Source organism: Pungitius pungitius, unplaced genomic scaffold (assembly GCF_949316345.1).
Source record: "Pungitius pungitius unplaced genomic scaffold, fPunPun2.1 scaffold_31, whole genome shotgun sequence".
NCBI classification, from domain to species: Eukaryota; Metazoa; Chordata; class Actinopteri; order Perciformes; family Gasterosteidae; genus Pungitius; species Pungitius pungitius.
In genome coordinates, this window is record NW_026909910.1 from 241,761 (window position 1) to 260,292 (window position 18,532).

Sequence of the window (18,532 nt, forward strand, 5' to 3'; positions counted from 1 at the left end):
TTTACTCACCACTGGAGTGTTAAATCACTGAATGATTGTCTGAATTCACAGTAAACCAACAACATTTCAGGAGGGCCTTACAATTTTTGATTGAAAAGAAATCATAGATTTTTTGAGGAAAGGGGGCTGGGAAATGGGTTAGGCTTTGGACACCCGCAGCTCAACCACTCCCTACCGCAAGAGGGATTACTTGTTCCACAGGGATATAGGGCTGCCTTTCACCTGATTGTGCTACTGACTTTGGTTTCTCTTCAATACGCATAAGTCTTTCGCCTTTTACTAAAGACTTCCGTGGAGAGGAACAACAATGAGTTGACCTTATTTTTTGCCAGGCTCTGCTATTTGGCTAAGCCTCATGTACTTGTAAGAAAAATAAATTAGTAGGATGGAAGAGCCTGTCATTTGAGTAAACTTATTCCTGGAGTCTCTGGTTGAGCTTTGGATCAAGTCTCAAATTACTGTCTGAATTTAGAGTGAAATCAAGATTTAGGCAGGAGCTTACACTTTTGATTGCAAAAAAAACGAATGATTTTTGAGGGCTGTTTGGGGTTAGTTCCATTTTTAGACAGAGGTGCCTAAAAGTGAAATCACTCTCTGAATTATAAGTGAATTCAACAAGAGTTCATCAAGAGCTTACACTTTTGATTGGAAGGAATCAACAAGAGTTCATCAAGAGCTTACACTTTTGATTGGAAGGAATCAACAAGAGTTCATCAAGAGCTTACACTTTTGATTGGAAGGAAATCAAAGATTTTTAAGAATACAGGCTGCGTGGGGAGTGGGATGTTAAGTAACAGGCGACTGCCACGCCCATTTGTATGAGCCGCACCCCGACATTTGAGAGATGCGCTAGTCCGTTGGGTCTGGAGGCAAACATTCATGTGTCATCGCTTCTCGGCCTTTTTTGCTAAGATCACCATGGTAATCCATTTTTGACAACGCAAGGGAAGCGCGTGACGACGGAGGAATGGCCACATCACCCAACGAGCAGCCGATCCCAAAGGTCGGGCTGAGGTATACTCTGAGATTTCGAGCTACCAAAGAAGAAGATCAGGTCCTGTCGAGAGTTTTTTTTTGGAAAACAAGTCATCATGGGCCAGCTCAATCTGGTGATACAGGATGTTCTGTGCATTCAGTGGAACCAGCAGGAAAAAGCTTTTGACGTTACCTTCAGGACCGAGGACATCTACAGAAGAGTATCGGAAATCTGCAGAAAGGAGGCGAAGGTGAGCCCTCTTGCCTACTACGAAGTCCTGAACCTTGACAGACCGAACTTCAGAACAGTGTCAGTCCATATGTACAACCCCTTTGTCACTGATGAAGCTTTAGTTTCCTTTCTGTGCCAGTATGGGGACGTGGCAACATCAGCCCGCCATATAAAAGACCCACTTGGTTTTTGGACCGGACGTCGGCTGTTCCAGGTTCTGCTGAATCCAGATCCGACAGGGCCGGATGGCCTCCAACACCCCCCTGCCTTTTTTAGTCTTGGGGGCGACCGCGGGTATTTGTTCTATAACCGCCAGCCAGCCTTCTGTCGTAAATGCAGACGGTCTGGCCACTCAGAAGCAGGCTGCACGGGGGAAAGCTGCCGGTTTTGTGGGCAAACAGGACACGTGGCCAAGGAATGTGTGGCACCGAAAACTTGCCACGGATGCGGAGGGGCGGACCACCTCTATAGGAGCTGCCCTAGCCGCAGGAGGACTTTTTCCGAGGTTGCAAAACAAACGGGAGTCCTTAACAGAACCACAGTGCAGGAAACAGAATCCGAGACATCGCGGCCTACCAAGGAGGGGCCAGCACCGATGGGGCCTGGAGCAGATACCTTAGAGGGAGGAGTGGGAGCCGCATTGCAGGACGAAGGAGCAGCATTAGTGGACGAGGCAGCCCAAGCAGCAGACCATAGCGAGATGGAGGAGTTTCCGGAGCTTACGCTTGGTGCATCCTTCCCCACGATGAAGCCAGGGGCACGAAAGGTCTCACAGGTTTTTGGAACACTGACGTGTGAGTATGAAGAGTGTGCAGAGGAGGCATGCAGTAAAAAAACCAAGAGGGAGAAGACGGATGTCGTGGATGAAAAGGAGGGGATTGACGGCTGTAGGAGAGAGGAAGCCGTGAAGCTGGGGAATGCCACTGACGACAGTGGAGCCAGAGAGGACATACAACAGGACCCAAATGGGAATGCTGCAGAAGAGTTGGAGGGACAGTGCACAGGGGAAGGAGCTGCCTTGATGGCCGAAGGGCTGGGGATGGATTTTGAACTCCCCCAAGGCTTGCTCATGTTGTCATCCCCATATGGGGAGGACGTATATGATGGACCTAGTCGACCGGCAAACCCGGCAAACTCGGCAAACACGGTTCCTCTTTCCTGGGCTGAACAGATGGACAAAGACACCCCGTACACCCAGTAGGGGGAACAAACTTTGCCTGAAATGGGTTCTCTTAAGGTACTGTCATTAAATACAAGGGGAATGAGGGACAAAGTGAAAAGGAGGGTCGTTTTCGATTTTGTGGCCACACTCCAAGCTGATATTTGTCTTTTGCAGGAGGTTCATTTACGGGATATGGGGGACGTCAAAATGTTTTCAAAGGAGTGGACCAAAGGGGACTCAGTTTGGAGTGTAGGGGGGGTCCACTCCACAGGGGTGGGCATTTTATTTGGAACTAAAGAAATTCTGGTAGAGACATCCTTTGTTATTGTCCAAGGGAGGATAATGGGTACAGACGTGACATGGGGAACAGCCAAATTCAGGGTTATTGTAGTATATGGGCCACAATCAGCAACCGAGAGGAAGGACATGATTGGCCAAATGGAACCACATCTTGCCACTACTAGGCAGGTTATTATAGGGGGTGACTTAAATGTTGAGCTAGGTATAGGGGGAGATACTAGTGACATTTTTATCACCAATTTAATGTCCAAGCACGGCCTAGTAGACGGGTTACGGTGGGTTAAACCACAGGTGCTAAGCCCTACATGGCGGAACTCAAGGGGCATAGCTAAACGCTTGGACTACATTTTCCTCTCAAGGTCTTTGAGCTTATTGGCAGGCAGATTGCTCCCGGTGTGTTTCTCGGACCATGATGGAGTACTGCTTGACATGGTTTCATGTGCACCAGTGTTTGGGACCGGTTACTGGCGCCTTAACATCAACATCTTAGAGGAAGATTTATTCATTAAAGATTTTCGTCTGTTTTTCGGAGGTCTGTTGGGATTACGGCCAATGTGTCCGGGAGCCATTGAGTGGTGGGAGGTTGCCAAGGAGCGAATAAGGTTGTTTTGTGTGCAATATAGCAAAAAGAAGGCGAGGTGGGCAAAGAGGGAGGGTTTTCGGCTCCAGCAACTTCTCGAACTTGAATACGCTAGGGGGAACTCGTGCGGCACTTTAAACCAGCAGGCTTGCGACTCCCTCAAGGCACAGCTCAGGGATATCTATGAGCAAAAGGCCCGAGCATTCCTGTTGCAGTCACGTGAAAAATTCATTGAGAGTTTTGAAACGTGTTCTGCTGCCTTTTTCAGCTCAATACGGGCCGACAGGGCAAAACGGGTAGTAACCGGGGTTAGGGACAAGCATGGTAGGGTTGTGTCGGACAAGGGGGAGATGGTGCAGGCCGCCACTGACTACTACCGCACAAGGTTTTTGGAGAAGGAGATAGATGTAGATGGTGGAGAGAATTTCTTGGAGTTGTTGACCCAGCGGGTGCCTTTAAACATAGCACAGACTCTGGATACCCCGCTGACCCTTGAAGAACTTGAGGAGGCCCTCCAAAGAATGAACAGGCGGAAGGTGCCTGGTATTGACGGACTGCCGGCAGAGTTTTATCTCAAGTTTTGGGACATACTAGGGCCGGTAGTGTTGGAGGTCCTTTCCACAATACTCAGCACCGGTGTGATGGGAGGGTCTATGGCCACCGGAGTTATCTCCCTTCTTTTTAAGAAGGGGGACCACACCGACCTAGGGAACTGGCGGCCACTGACCATGCTTTGTGTTGATTACAAGCTCCTGGCAAAGGTCTTAGCGGATCGGCTGGGCAAAGCACTTCCTCATGTTGTCCATGTGGATCAGACCTGCGGAGTGGCGGGGCGTTCGGTGAGATGGAATCTTCAGCTCATTCGGGACACTGTCGCATGGGTGGAAGACAGGCACTTACCACTTATGGTTGTGGGTCTCGACCAGGCAAAAGCCTTTGACAGGGTTCACTGGGGTTTTATGTTTAGGGTTTTAAGCAGATTAGGCTTCAGTGATAGGTTTGTAGGATGGTTACGGGTATTGTACACAGCTGTGGGGAGCACAATTTCAGTTAATGGTCATTTGGGGGAGTTTTTCAGTTTGCACGCAGGAGTCAGACAGGGGTGTCCACTCTCACCACTGCTCTACATCCTTTACATGGAGCCACTGGCAGCAGCCATTCGGGCTGACCCGGGTGTTAAAGGTTTCCTGATACCTGGCAGTGGAGGCCTACGAGTCAAACTGTCTCAGTACGCAGACGACACCACACTGCTGCTGGACGACGATGCTTGCCTAATCCGATCATTGGAGATTTTCCAGAGTTTCGGTCGGGCGGCTGGCGCAAAATTAAATCATGCCAAATCGTCGGTGAAGTACTTTGGGCGTTGGAAAGACAGGACAGAGGTACCAGGAGGGTTGCCGCTCTGTGAGGGACCCCTGAAGGTACTAGGGGTCAGCTTTGAGACAGCCCATAGTGCCACGGCCAACTGGAACAGGCGCTTTATGGCAGTCCAGAAGAAGCTTGCTCTCTGGAGGAGCAGGAGCCTGACTTTGATAGGGAAGGTGCTTGTTCTAAAGGTAGATGTTCTGCCATCTCTCCTGTATTTGGCATACATATACCCGATGCCTGTCAGCATGAGGAGGCCCCTCATGCGCCTTGTCTTCTCGTTCATCTGGGGGGGACGATATGAGTATGTTGCGAGGATTCGCATGATGGCTGGAATTGAAGCAGGGGGAAGGGACGTGCCGCACCTCCCGCTAAAACTGGACTGCATTTTTGTTTCTTCTTTGTATAGCCAGCTATCTGCTCCAGTGGCACATCCGTCAGGACACTTCCTACGGCTATACTTTTCATACCAAGCTAGGGGTGTAATATCTTGGAGTAATTTAGCTCCCCGGGTGGAGCAGCAGCCATGGCACTACAATCATGCAGCCAGGTGGTTGCGGGCCCATCCTGAGGCCTCAGAAACAGGCGTGTTAATAAGCCACAGGGCACTTTACAAGGTTGCCAGGAAGGGAGTGGTTGCACGTGCAATGGTTGGGACGCCAGCAGGTATTTGGAGGAGGATCCAACCGCGGGGGCTTGACAATGGGCTCAAAGACCTCAACTGGTTGTGCCTCCATGGGTGTCTGCCTGTACGAGATCTGCTTTATCGACATGGTTTGACTAAAGTCCCTGCATGCCCCAGAGGGGGATGTTTACACAATGAGACCATGAGACATGTCATGTGGGACTGTTCCTTTGCAAGTGTGGTGTGGGCAAGGGCAATATTTGGCTTGTACAGTTGGTCCCAGGGTTTAGACTAACTTGGAGCAGGGTGAAAGAAGGAGTGGGCCTAGGAAGAACAATGGTCCTCGCATGGCTAATAGTGAGCCTGGTTAAGAGGGGCCTGTGGCGGGCGAGGCAAGACCTAGTGAACAATAACAAGGAAGTGAGCGTGGAGTGGGTAGTGAGGAGAATCGAGATGGAGCTGAAGGGGAGGATGATGATGGACATCAGGAGGTGGGGGAAGCATGCCGCCTTGGAAAGGTGGAAGGGTGGCCTTGGGTTAAAGGTGGTTCCTAGTGGCTAGGCAGACTGAGCTCATCCCTAAAATGTGTTATAAACAGTTTTTTGTTTTTGTTTTCTTGTTGGTGATGTATTGTGAGAAGACAGACCTACAGATATGAGTTTGTATGCATTTGAATTGTGTAAAGATCCTTTTCATAATAAAAAAAAAAAAAAAAAATCTGTTCTTATCAGTTTAATATCTGATATGTCCTCTATATGAGGACTACATATTAAGCCGATTTTTAGCTCTGGGAGATGAAAAAGGGGCTTGCTCTGCTCACTCCAAGCATTGACCCGGTATTGCAGCACTTCCGGGAACGGTGCAACCTTTATCTTGTGAAAAAAATAACTGGTGACCCAATTCATTGGTGTAGTCTAGGTAGTTGGTTTGCCTCTGTGTACAAGTCTCAACTGGCTGAGACTTTTGGCAAGCAACTGATATGTTTACTCATCAATTGTGCCTTTATTTTGCATTTCACACTGATCACTGATTTTAAATTCACTGATCTGTGAGGACGGTGCCATCTGGGAACCGTCACCCCAAGTGCTCTGTTTGGGAATACCACTCCTGTCTCTGTCACTACCAAATTATACTTACCTGGCAGGGGAGATACCATGATCACAAAGGTGGTTCACCCAGGGCGAGGCTCAGCCATTGCACTCCGGCTGTGTTGACCACTGCGAATTCCTCAAATGTGGGAATCTCGACTGCATAATTTGTGGTAGTGGGGGACTGCGTCCGCGCTCTCCCCTGATATTAGTGTCAAAGAAAAACCAGTGCTTTCCACTTGGACACATCTCTTTCAACTACTGTTGGTCCCCAAGATTGAGCCTCTTTGCCAACAATGGACCAGTATACTCACCACTGGAGTGTTAAACCACTGAGTGATTGTCTGAATTAACAGTAAACCAACAACATTTCAGGAGGGCCTTACAATTTTTGATTGAAAAAAAATCAATGACTTTTGAGGAAAGGGGGCTGGGAAATGGGTTAGGCTTTGGACACCCGCAGCTCAACCACTCCCTACCGCAAGAGGGATTACTTGTTCCACAGGGATATAGGGCTGCCTTTCACCTGATTGTGCTACTGACTTTGGTTTCTCTTCAATACGCATAAGTCTTTCGCCTTTTACTAAAGACTTCCGTGGAGAGGAACAACAATGAGTTGACCTTATTTTTTGCCAGGCTCTGCTATTTGGCTAAGCCTCATGTACTTGTAAGAAAAATAAATTAGTAGGATGGAAGAGCCTGTCATTTGAGTAAACTTATTCCTGGAGTCTCTGGTTGAGCTTTGGATCAAGTCTCAAATTACTGTCTGAATTTAGAGTGAAATCAAGATTTAGGCAGGAGCTTACACTTTTGATTGCAAAAAAAACGAATGATTTTTGAGGGCTGTTTGGGGTTAGTTCCATTTTTAGATAGAGGTGCCTAAAAGTGAAATCACTCTCTGAATTATAAGTGAATTCAACAAGAGTTCATCAAGAGCTTACACTTTTGATTGGAAGGAATCAACAAGAGTTCATCAAGAGCTTACACTTTTGATTGGAAGGAATCAACAAGAGTTCATCAAGAGCTTACACTTTTGATTGGAAGGAAATCAAAGATTTTTAAGAATACAGGCTGCGTGGGGAGTGGGATGTTAAGTAACAGGCGACTGCCACGCCCATTTGTATGAGCCGCACCCCGACATTTGAGAGATGCGCTAGTCCGTTGGGTCTGGAGGCAAACATTCATGTGTCATCGCTTCTCGGCCTTTTGGCTAAGATCACCATGGTAATCCATTTTTGACAACGCAAGGGAAGCGCGTGACGACGGAGGAATGGCCACATCACCCAACGAGCAGCCGATCCCAAAGGTCGGGCTGAGGTATACTCTGAGATTTCGAGCTACCAAAGAAGAAGATCAGGTCCTGTCGAGAGTTTTTTTTGGAAAACAAGTCATCATGGGCCAGCTCAATCTGGTGATACAGGATGTTCTGTGCATTCAGTGGAACCAGCAGGAAAAAGCTTTTGACGTTACCTTCAGGACCGAGGACATCTACAGAAGAGTATCGGAAATCTGCAGAAAGGAGGCGAAGGTGAGCCCTCTTGCCTACTACGAAGTCCTGAACCTTGACAGACCGAACTTCAGAACAGTGTCAGTCCATATGTACAACCCCTTTGTCACTGATGAAGCTTTAGTTTCCTTTCTGTGCCAGTATGGGGACGTGGCAACATCAGCCCGCCATATAAAAGACCCACTTGGTTTTTGGACCGGACGTCGGCTGTTCCAGGTTCTGCTGAATCCAGATCCGACAGGGCCGGATGGCCTCCAACACCCCCCTGCCTTTTTTAGTCTTGGGGGCGACCGCGGGTATTTGTTCTATAACCGCCAGCCAGCCTTCTGTCGTAAATGCAGACGGTCTGGCCACTCAGAAGCAGGCTGCACGGGGGAAAGCTGCCGGTTTTGTGGGCAAACAGGACACGTGGCCAAGGAATGTGTGGCACCGAAAACTTGCCACGGATGCGGAGGGGCGGACCACCTCTATAGGAGCTGCCCTAGCCGCAGGAGGACTTTTTCCGAGGTTGCAAAACAAACGGGAGTCCTTAACAGAACCACAGTGCAGGAAACAGAATCCGAGACATCGCGGCCTACCAAGGAGGGGCCAGCACCGATGGGGCCTGGAGCAGATACCTTAGAGGGAGGAGTGGGAGCCGCATTGCAGGACGAAGGAGCAGCATTAGTGGACGAGGCAGCCCAAGCAGCAGACCATAGCGAGATGGAGGAGTTTCCGGAGCTTACGCTTGGTGCATCCTTCCCCACGATGAAGCCAGGGGCACGAAAGGTCTCACAGGTTTTTGGAACACTGACGTGTGAGTATGAAGAGTGTGCAGAGGAGGCATGCAGTAAAAAAACCAAGAGGGAGAAGACGGATGTCGTGGATGAAAAGGAGGGGATTGACGGCAGTAGGAGAGAGGAAGCCGTGAAGCTGGGGAATGCCACTGACGACAGTGGAGCCAGAGAGGACATACAACAGGACCCAAATGGGAATGCTGCAGAAGAGTTGGAGGGACAGTGCACAGGGGAAGGAGCTGCCTTGATGGCCGAAGGGCTGGGGATGGATTTTGAACTCCCCCAAGGCTTGCTCATGTTGTCATCCCCATATGGGGAGGACGTATATGATGGACCTAGTCGACCGGCAAACCCGGCAAACTCGGCAAACACGGTTCCTCTTTCCTGGGCTGAACAGATGGACAAAGACACCCCGTACACCCAGTAGGGGGAACAAACTTTGCCTGAAATGGGTTCTCTTAAGGTACTGTCATTAAATACAAGGGGAATGAGGGACAAAGTGAAAAGGAGGGTCGTTTTCGATTTTGTGGCCACACTCCAAGCTGATATTTGTCTTTTGCAGGAGGTTCATTTACGGGATATGGGGGACGTCAAAATGTTTTCAAAGGAGTGGACCAAAGGGGACTCAGTTTGGAGTGTAGGGGGGGTCCACTCCACAGGGGTGGGCATTTTATTTGGAACTAAAGAAATTCTGGTAGAGACATCCTTTGTTATTGTCCAAGGGAGGATAATGGGTACAGACGTGACATGGGGAACAGCCAAATTCAGGGTTATTGTAGTATATGGGCCACAATCAGCAACCGAGAGGAAGGACATGATTGGCCAAATGGAACCACATCTTGCCACTACTAGGCAGGTTATTATAGGGGGTGACTTAAATGTTGAGCTAGGTACAGGGGGAGATACTAGTGACATTTTTATCACCAATTTAATGTCCAAGCACGGCCTAGTAGACGGGTTACGGTGGGTTAAACCACAGGTGCTAAGCCCTACATGGCGGAACTCAAGGGGCATAGCTAAACGCTTGGACTACATTTTCCTCTCAAGGTCTTTGAGCTTATTGGCAGGCAGATTGCTCCCGGTGTGTTTCTCGGACCATGATGGAGTACTGCTTGACATGGTTTCATGTGCACCAGTGTTTGGGACCGGTTACTGGCGCCTTAACATCAACATCTTAGAGGAAGATTTATTCATTAAAGATTTTCGTCTGTTTTTCGGAGGTCTGTTGGGATTACGGCCAATGTGTCCGGGAGCCATTGAGTGGTGGGAGGTTGCCAAGGAGCGAATAAGGTTGTTTTGTGTGCAATATAGCAAAAAGAAGGCGAGGTGGGCAAAGAGGGAGGGTTTTCGGCTCCAGCAACTTCTCGAACTTGAATACGCTAGGGGGAACTCGTGCGGCACTTTAAACCAGCAGGCTTGCGACTCCCTCAAGGCACAGCTCAGGGATATCTATGAGCAAAAGGCCCGAGCATTCCTGTTGCAGTCACGTGAAAAATTCATTGAGAGTTTTGAAACGTGTTCTGCTGCCTTTTTCAGCTCAATACGGGCCGACAGGGCAAAACGGGTAGTAACCGGGGTTAGGGACAAGCATGGTAGGGTTGTGTCGGACAAGGGGGAGATGGTGCAGGCCGCCACTGACTACTACCGCACAAGGTTTTTGGAGAAGGAGATAGATGTAGATGGTGGAGAGAATTTCTTGGAGTTGTTGACCCAGCGGGTGCCTTTAAACATAGCACAGACTCTGGATACCCCGCTGACCCTTGAAGAACTTGAGGAGGCCCTCCAAAGAATGAACAGGCGGAAGGTGCCTGGTATTGACGGACTGCCGGCAGAGTTTTATCTCAAGTTTTGGGACATACTAGGGCCGGTAGTGTTGGAGGTCCTTTCCACAATACTCAGCACCGGTGTGATGGGAGGGTCTATGGCCACCGGAGTTATCTCCCTTCTTTTTAAGAAGGGGGACCACACCGACCTAGGGAACTGGCGGCCACTGACCATGCTTTGTGTTGATTACAAGCTCCTGGCAAAGGTCTTAGCGGATCGGCTGGGCAAAGCACTTCCTCATGTTGTCCATGTGGATCAGACCTGCGGAGTGGCGGGGCGTTCGGTGAGATGGAATCTTCAGCTCATTCGGGACACTGTCGCATGGGTGGAAGACAGGCACTTACCACTTATGGTTGTGGGTCTCGACCAGGCAAAAGCCTTTGACAGGGTTCACTGGGGTTTTATGTTTAGGGTTTTAAGCAGATTAGGCTTCAGTGATAGGTTTGTAGGATGGTTACGGGTATTGTACACAGCTGTGGGGAGCACAATTTCAGTTAATGGTCATTTGGGGGAGTTTTTCAGTTTGCACGCAGGAGTCAGACAGGGGTGTCCACTCTCACCACTGCTCTACATCCTTTACATGGAGCCACTGGCAGCAGCCATTCGGGCTGACCCGGGTGTTAAAGGTTTCCTGATACCTGGCAGTGGAGGCCTACGAGTCAAACTGTCTCAGTACGCAGACGACACCACACTGCTGCTGGACGACGATGCTTGCCTAATCCGATCATTGGAGATTTTCCAGAGTTTCGGTCGGGCGGCTGGCGCAAAATTAAATCATGCCAAATCGTCGGTGAAGTACTTTGGGCGTTGGAAAGACAGGACAGAGGTACCAGGAGGGTTGCCGCTCTGTGAGGGACCCCTGAAGGTACTAGGGGTCAGCTTTGAGACAGCCCATAGTGCCACGGCCAACTGGAACAGGCGCTTTATGGCAGTCCAGAAGAAGCTTGCTCTCTGGAGGAGCAGGAGCCTGACTTTGATAGGGAAGGTGCTTGTTCTAAAGGTAGATGTTCTGCCATCTCTCCTGTATTTGGCATACATATACCCGATGCCTGTCAGCATGAGGAGGCCCCTCATGCGCCTTGTCTTCTCGTTCATCTGGGGGGGACGATATGAGTATGTTGCGAGGATTCGCATGATGGCTGGAATTGAAGCAGGGGGAAGGGACGTGCCGCACCTCCCGCTAAAACTGGACTGCATTTTTGTTTCTTCTTTGTATAGCCAGCTATCTGCTCCAGTGGCACATCCGTCAGGACACTTCCTACGGCTATACTTTTCATACCAAGCTAGGGGTGTAATATCTTGGAGTAATTTAGCTCCCCGGGTGGAGCAGCAGCCATGGCACTACAATCATGCAGCCAGGTGGTTGCGGGCCCATCCTGAGGCCTCAGAAACAGGCGTGTTAATAAGCCACAGGGCACTTTACAAGGTTGCCAGGAAGGGAGTGGTTGCATGTGCAATGGTTGGGACGCCAGCAGGTATTTGGAGGAGGATCCAACCGCGGGGGCTTGACAATGGGCTCAAGGACCTCAACTGGTTGTGCCTCCATGGGTGTCTGCCTGTACGAGATCTGCTTTATCGACATGGTTTGACTAAAGTCCCTGCATGCCCCAGAGGGGGATGTTTACACAACGAGACCATGAGACATGTCATGTGGGACTGTTCCTTTGCAAGTGTGGTGTGGGCAAGGGCAAATATTTGGCTTGTACAGTTGGTCCCAGGGTTTAGACTAACTTGGAGCAGGGTGAAAGAAGGAGTGGGCCTAGGAAGAACAATGGTCCTCGCATGGCTAATAGTGAGCCTGGTTAAGAGGGGCCTGTGGCGGGCGAGGCAAGACCTAGTGAACAATAACAAGGAAGTGAGCGTGGAGTGGGTAGTGAGGAGAATCGAGATGGAGCTGAAGGGGAGGATGATGATGGACATCAGGAGGTGGGGGAAGCATGCCGCCTTGGAAAGGTGGAAGGGTGGCCTTGGGTTAAAGGTGGTTCCTAGTGGCTAGGCAGACTGAGCTCATCCCTAAAATGTGTTATAAAGAGTTTTTTGTTTTTGTTTTCTTGTTGGTGATGTATTGTGAGAAGACAGACCTACAGATATGAGTTTGTATGCATTTGAATTGTGTAAAGATCCTTTTCATAATAAAAAAAAATCTGTTCTTATCAGTTTAATATCTGATATGTCCTCTATATGAGGACTACATATTAAGCCGATTTTTAGCTCTGGGAGATGAAAAAGGGGCTTGCTCTGCTCACTCCAAGCATTGACCCGGTATTGCAGCACTTCCGGGAACGGTGCAACCTTTATCTTGTGAAAAAAATAACTGGTGACCCAATTCATTGGTGTAGTCTAGGTAGTTGGTTTGCCTCTGTGTACAAGTCTCAACTGGCTGAGACTTTTGGCAAGCAACTGATATGTTTACTCATCAATTGTGCCTTTATTTTGCATTTCACACTGATCACTGATTTTAAATTCACTGATCTGTGAGGACGGTGCCATCTGGGAACCGTCACCCCAAGTGCTCTGTTTGGGAATACCACTCCTGTCTCTGTCACTACCAACTTATACTTACCTGGCAGGGGAGATACCATCATCACAAAGGTGGTTCACCCAGGGCGAGGCTCAGCCATTGCACTCCGGCTGTGTTGACCACTGCGAATTCCTCAAATGTGGGAATCTCGACTGCATAATTTGTGGTAGTGGGGGACTGCGTCCGCGCTCTCCCCTGATATTAGTGTCAAAGAAAAACCAGTGCTTTCCACTTGGACACATCTCTTTCAACTACTGTTGGTCCCCAGATTGAGCCTCTTTGCCAACAATGGACCAGTATACTCACCACTGGAGTGTTAAACCACTGAGTGATTGTCTGAATTAACAGTAAACCAACAACATTTCAGGAGGGCCTTACAATTTTTGATTGAAAAAAAATCAATGACTTTTGAGGTTTGTTTTTGGGTGATTCCATTTTCGGACAGAGGTGCCTGAAAGTGAAATCACTGTCTGAATTCAAAGTGAATTCGACAAGAGTTCATCAGGAGCTTGCACGTGTGTGCTCGTGTGCATGCTCTACCCATGGTGGCCCTGAGCTTGTGTGTGAAGTTTGCAGAGTGCGGCTGTCAGTCCAAGAATTTGTGAAACCGACCACTACAAACCGGGAAATGAGTTTGGATTTTGCCTACAACTCTTTCTTGGTTGGTGCTGGGCTGCTGAAATTTGGACCATCTCCTCCCGGGGCCCTCAGGGGGGCCACTTTAGATTTTGGGCCCAATAGGAGGTTCCCCTGGGGAAGCTCCCATTGACTCCCATTCAGTCCGAGTGTGTGTGCGTGTGCGTGCACGTGTGTACTTGCGTGCATGCTCTTCCCGTGGTGGCCCTGAGCCTGTGTGTGAAGTTTTCAGAGTGCAGGGCAGTGTTTTTGTGGTAGTTGGGGACTGCGTCCGCACTCTCCACTGATATTAGTGTCAAAGAAAAACCAGTGCTTTTCACTTGCACACATCTCTTTGAACTACTGTTGGTCCCCAAGATTGAGCTTCTTTGCCAACAATGGACCTGTTTACTCACCACTGGAGTGTTAAATCACTGAATGATTGTCTGAATTCACAGTAAACCAACAACATTTCAGGAGGGCCTTACAATTTTTGATTGAAAAGAAATCATAGATTTTTTGAGGAAAGGGGGCTGGGAAATGGGTTAGGCTTTGGACACCCGCAGCTCAACCACTCCCTACCGCAAGAGGGATTACTTGTTCCACAGGGATATAGGGCTGCCTTTCACCTGATTGTGCTACTGACTTTGGTTTCTCTTCAATACGCATTAGTCTTTCGCCTTTTACTAAAGACTTCCGTGGAGAGGAACAACAATGAGTTGACCTTATTTTTTGCCAGGCTCTGCTATTTGGCTAAGCCTCATGTACTTGTAAGAAAAATAAATTAGTGGGATGGAAGAGCCTGTCATTCGAGTAAACTTATTCCTGGAGTCTCTGGTTGAGCTTTGGATCAAGTCTGAATTACTGTCTGAATTTAGAGTGAAATCAAGATTTAGGCAGGAGCTTACACTTTTGATTGCAAAAAAAACGAATGATTTTTGAGGGCTGTTTGGGGTTAGTTCCATTTTTAGACAGAGGTGCCTAAAAGTGAAATCACTCTCTGAATTATAAGTGAATTCAACAAGAGTTCATCAAAAGCTTACACTTTTGATTGGAAGGAATCAACAAGAGTTCATCAAGAGCTTACACTTTTGATTGGAAGGAATCAACAAGAGTTCATCAAGAGCTTACACTTTTGATTGGAAGGAAATCAAAGATTTTTAAGAATACAGGCTGCGTGGGGAGTGGGATGTTAAGTAACAGGCGACTGCCACGCCCATTTGTATGAGCCGCACCCCGACATTTGAGAGATGCGCTAGTCCGTTGGGTCTGGAGGCAAACATTCATGTGTCATCGCTTCTCGGCCTTTTGGCTAAGATCAAGTGTAGTATCTGTTCTTATCAGTTTAATATCTGATATGTCCTCTATATGAGGACTACATATTAAGCCGATTTTTAGCTCTGGGAGATGAAAAAGGGGCTTGCTCTGCTCACTCCAAGCATTGACCCGGAATTGCAGCACTTCCGGGAAAGGTGCAACCTTTATCTTGTGAAAAAAATAACTGGTGACCCAATTCATTGGTGTAGTCTAGGTAGTTGGTTTGCCTCTGTGTACAAGTCTCAACTGGCTGAGACTTTTGGCAAGCAACTGATATGTTTACTCATCAATTGTGCCTTTATTTTGCATTTCACACTGATCACTGATTTTAAATTCACTGATCTGTGAGGACGGTGCCATCTGGGAACCGTCACCCCAAGTGCTCTGTTTGGGAATACCACTCCTGTCTCTGTCACTACCAACTTATACTTACCTGGCAGGGGAGATACCATGATCGACTTCTCAAGTCGGAAACTATAGAAATGATCCCTGAAAGTATAGTCCTAGTTTGCTTGAGGTTGAAAACGGAATTTGACTTTCAAAAAAACAACTATCACCGATGGTTCTCCTTTTGTTACCACCAGAGTATGTTCCTTTGGTGCTGAGGCAGACTGTGAGGCGCTGGACAGAGGCAAACGAAGCCATGCAGGACTTCTTGGATTGATGGACTGCTATCTGCAGTGTGGACCTCTTGGGAGGTTATCCACAGCATTCCGGAATGCCTTACAGAATAACATTTGATTCTCTAAAAATGCCAACGTTCCAATCTGGACTGTACACTACTTTACCAACTACAAGCCAACGGTCACCAGTGAACTCAAAGGTCTTCTCAATGAGAAGAAAAAAGGCTTCAATTGCAGGGACAGGGGTATATTCGGGTAATCAGCGTGACTTGAAGGACAAGCTCAGGGATTGCTAGGACACCAAATTCCAAGAGAACAATGTGAGGGAGGTGTGAACCGGGTGAGCAGATAACTGGTTTCCAGGCTCGAGGGAGATGACTATTGGGCTTCCTGCGAAGGTTCAATGCGGAAAGGTGTCACAAAATCCCCCTTTGAAATGAAACACAGTAAAATATATCGGATAATTCGGCCATTCTATCAACTAATCAAGTCGAATTTTTGGGGTTATATATAAAAGTCTATTGACGTAGTCTGATAACCACTCAGTCCATATTTCCCACCTCTTTACTCCACGAGGAAGTAAAGAGCGGTCATCAATGGCAAAAAGCTTGTGAACTGATTCACTTCTCTGTGCCCGCTTCACGCCCAGTGGGAAATATCACATTTCATCATCGTGGATAGCGAGGCCATACCATTTTGAAACACACTTCTCAAGTCGGGAACTATAGCAATGATCCCTGAAAGTATAGTCTTAGTTTGCTTGAGGGTGAAAACGGAATTTGACTTTCAAAAAAACAACTATCACCGATGGTTCTCCTTTTGTTACCACCAGAGTATGTTCCTTTGGTGCTGAGGCAGACTGTGAGGCGCTGGACAGAGGCAAACGAAGCCATGCAGGACTTCTTGGATTGATGGACTGCTATCCGCAGTGTGGACCTCTTGGGAGGTTATCCACAGCATTCCGGAATGCCTTACGGAATAACATTTGATTCTGTGAAAATGCCACCGTTCCAATCTGGACTGTACACTACTTCACCAACAACAAGCCAACGGTCACCAGTGAACTCAAAGGTCTTCTCAATGAGAAGAAAAAAGGCTTCAACTGCAGGGACAGGGGTATATTCGGGTAATCAGCGTGACTTGAAGGACAAGCTCAGGGATTGCTAGGACACCAAATTCCAAGAGAACAATGTGAGGGAGGTGTGAACTGGGTGAGCAGATAACTGGTTTGCAGGCGTGAGGGAGATGACTATTGGGCTTCCTGCAAAGGGTCAATGCGGAAAGGTGTCACAAAATCCCCCTTTGAACTGAAACACAGTAAAATATATCGGATAATTCAGCCATTCTATCAACTAATCAAGTCGAATTTTTGGGGTTATATATAAAAGTCTGTTGACATAGTCTGATAACCACTTGGTCCATATTTCCCACCTCTTTACTCCACTAGGAAGTAAAGAGCGGTCATCAATGGCAGAAAGCTTGTGAACTGATTCACTTCTCTGTGCCCGCTTCACGCCCAGTGGGAAATATCACATTTCATCATCGTGGATAGCGAGGCCATACCATTTTGAAACACACTTCTCAAGTCGGAAACTATAGAAATGATCCCTGAAAGTATAGTCTTAGTTTGCTTGAGGGTGAAAACGGAATTTGACTTTCAAAAAAACAACTATCACCAATGGTTCTCCTTTTGTTACCACCAGAGTATGTTCCTTTGGTGCTGAGGCAGACTGTGAGGCGCTGGACAGAGGCAAACGAAGCCATGCAGGACTTCTTGGATTGATGGACTGCTATCTGCAGTGTGGACCTCTTGGGAGGTTATCCACAGCATTCCGGAATGCCTTACAGAATAACATTTGATTCTCTAAAAATGCCAACGTTCCAATCTGGACTGTACACTACTTTACCAACTACAAGCCAACGGTCACCAGTGAACTGAAAGGTCTTCTCAATGAGAAGAAAAAAGGCTTCAATTGCAGGGACAGGGGTATATTCGGGTAATCAGCGTGACTTGAAGGACAAGCTCAGGGATTGCTAGGACACCAAATTCCAAGAGAACAATGTGAGGGAGGTGTGAACCGGGTGAGCAGATAACTGGTTTCCAGGCTCGAGGGAGATGACTATTGGGCTTCCTGCGAAGGTTCAATGCGGAAAGGTGTCACAAAATCCCCCTTTGAAATGAAACACAGTAAAATATATCGGATAATTCGGCCATTCTATCAACTAATCAAGTCGAATTTTTGGGGTTATATATAAAAGTCTATTGACGTAGTCTGATAACCACTCAGTCCATATTTCCCACCTCTTTACTCCACGAGGAAGTAAAGAGCGGTCATCAATGGCAAAAAGCTTGTGAACTGATTCACTTCTCTGTGCCCGCTTCACGCCCAGTGGGAAATATCACATTTCATCATCGTGGATAGCGAGGCCATACCATTTTGAAACACACTTCTCAAGTCGGGAACTATAGCAATGATCCCTGAAAGTATAGTCTTAGTTTGCTTGAGGGTGAAAACGGAATTTGACTTTCAAAAAAACAACTATCACCGATGGTTCTCCTTTTGTTACCACCAGAGTATGTTCCTTTGGTGCTGAGGCAGACTGTGAGGCGCTGGACAGAGGCAAACGAAGCCATGCAGGACTTCTTGGATTGATGGACTGCTATCCGCAGTGTGGACCTCTTGGGAGGTTATCCACAGCATTCCGGAATGCCTTACGGAATAACATTTGATTCTGTGAAAATGCCACCGTTCCAATCTGGACTGTACACTACTTCACCAACAACAAGCCAACGGTCACCAGTGAACTCAAAGGTCTTCTCAATGAGAAGAAAAAAGGCTTCAACTGCAGGGACAGGGGTATATTCGGGTAATCAGCGTGACTTGAAGGACAAGCTCAGGGATTGCTAGGACACCAAATTCCAAGAGAACAATGTGAGGGAGGTGTGAACTGGGTGAGCAGATAACTGGTTTGCAGTCGTGAGGGAGATGACTATTGGGCTTCCTGCAAAGGGTCAATGCGG

The 18,532-nt window shown here is 47.9% G+C and overlaps 10 non-coding genes and 2 pseudogenes across 10 annotated transcripts; 8 read left to right on the forward strand and 4 right to left on the reverse strand.

Moving 5' to 3' along the window:
- Nucleotides 1-235: 235 nt before the first annotated feature.
- On the forward strand, nt 236-351 carry LOC134123233 (U5 spliceosomal RNA). Its single transcript, XR_009954720.1, has one exon. It is a non-coding gene; the product is annotated as a U5 spliceosomal RNA (small nuclear RNA).
- Nucleotides 352-5,924: 5,573 nt separating this feature from the next.
- On the forward strand, nt 5,925-6,109 carry LOC119228241 (U2 spliceosomal RNA). Its single transcript, XR_005121461.2, has one exon. It is a non-coding gene; the product is annotated as a U2 spliceosomal RNA (small nuclear RNA).
- A 259-nt stretch (nt 6,110-6,368) lies between these two features.
- LOC119228276 (U1 spliceosomal RNA) lies at nt 6,369-6,532 on the forward strand. The gene has a single exon (XR_005121488.1). It is a non-coding gene; the product is annotated as a U1 spliceosomal RNA (small nuclear RNA).
- Nucleotides 6,533-6,866: 334 nt separating this feature from the next.
- Nucleotides 6,867-6,982, forward strand: LOC119228257 (U5 spliceosomal RNA). The gene has a single exon (XR_005121469.1). It is a non-coding gene; the product is annotated as a U5 spliceosomal RNA (small nuclear RNA).
- A 5,572-nt stretch (nt 6,983-12,554) lies between these two features.
- Nucleotides 12,555-12,730, forward strand: LOC134123195 (U2 spliceosomal RNA; annotated as a pseudogene).
- Nucleotides 12,731-12,989: 259 nt separating this feature from the next.
- LOC134123179 (U1 spliceosomal RNA) lies at nt 12,990-13,153 on the forward strand. Its single transcript, XR_009954666.1, has one exon. It is a non-coding gene; the product is annotated as a U1 spliceosomal RNA (small nuclear RNA).
- A 1,059-nt stretch (nt 13,154-14,212) lies between these two features.
- LOC134123241 (U5 spliceosomal RNA) lies at nt 14,213-14,328 on the forward strand. Its single transcript, XR_009954728.1, has one exon. It is a non-coding gene; the product is annotated as a U5 spliceosomal RNA (small nuclear RNA).
- A 534-nt stretch (nt 14,329-14,862) lies between these two features.
- On the forward strand, nt 14,863-15,053 carry LOC134123190 (U2 spliceosomal RNA). The gene has a single exon (XR_009954680.1). It is a non-coding gene; the product is annotated as a U2 spliceosomal RNA (small nuclear RNA).
- Nucleotides 15,054-15,304: 251 nt separating this feature from the next.
- Nucleotides 15,305-15,392, reverse strand: LOC134123222 (small nucleolar RNA U3; annotated as a pseudogene).
- Nucleotides 15,393-16,047: 655 nt separating this feature from the next.
- Nucleotides 16,048-16,263, reverse strand: LOC134123218 (small nucleolar RNA U3). Its single transcript, XR_009954706.1, has one exon. It is a non-coding gene; the product is annotated as a small nucleolar RNA U3 (small nucleolar RNA).
- Nucleotides 16,264-16,918: 655 nt separating this feature from the next.
- Nucleotides 16,919-17,134, reverse strand: LOC134123215 (small nucleolar RNA U3). The gene has a single exon (XR_009954703.1). It is a non-coding gene; the product is annotated as a small nucleolar RNA U3 (small nucleolar RNA).
- A 655-nt stretch (nt 17,135-17,789) lies between these two features.
- On the reverse strand, nt 17,790-18,005 carry LOC134123219 (small nucleolar RNA U3). Its single transcript, XR_009954707.1, has one exon. It is a non-coding gene; the product is annotated as a small nucleolar RNA U3 (small nucleolar RNA).
- Between the last annotated feature and the right edge of the window lie 527 nt (nt 18,006-18,532).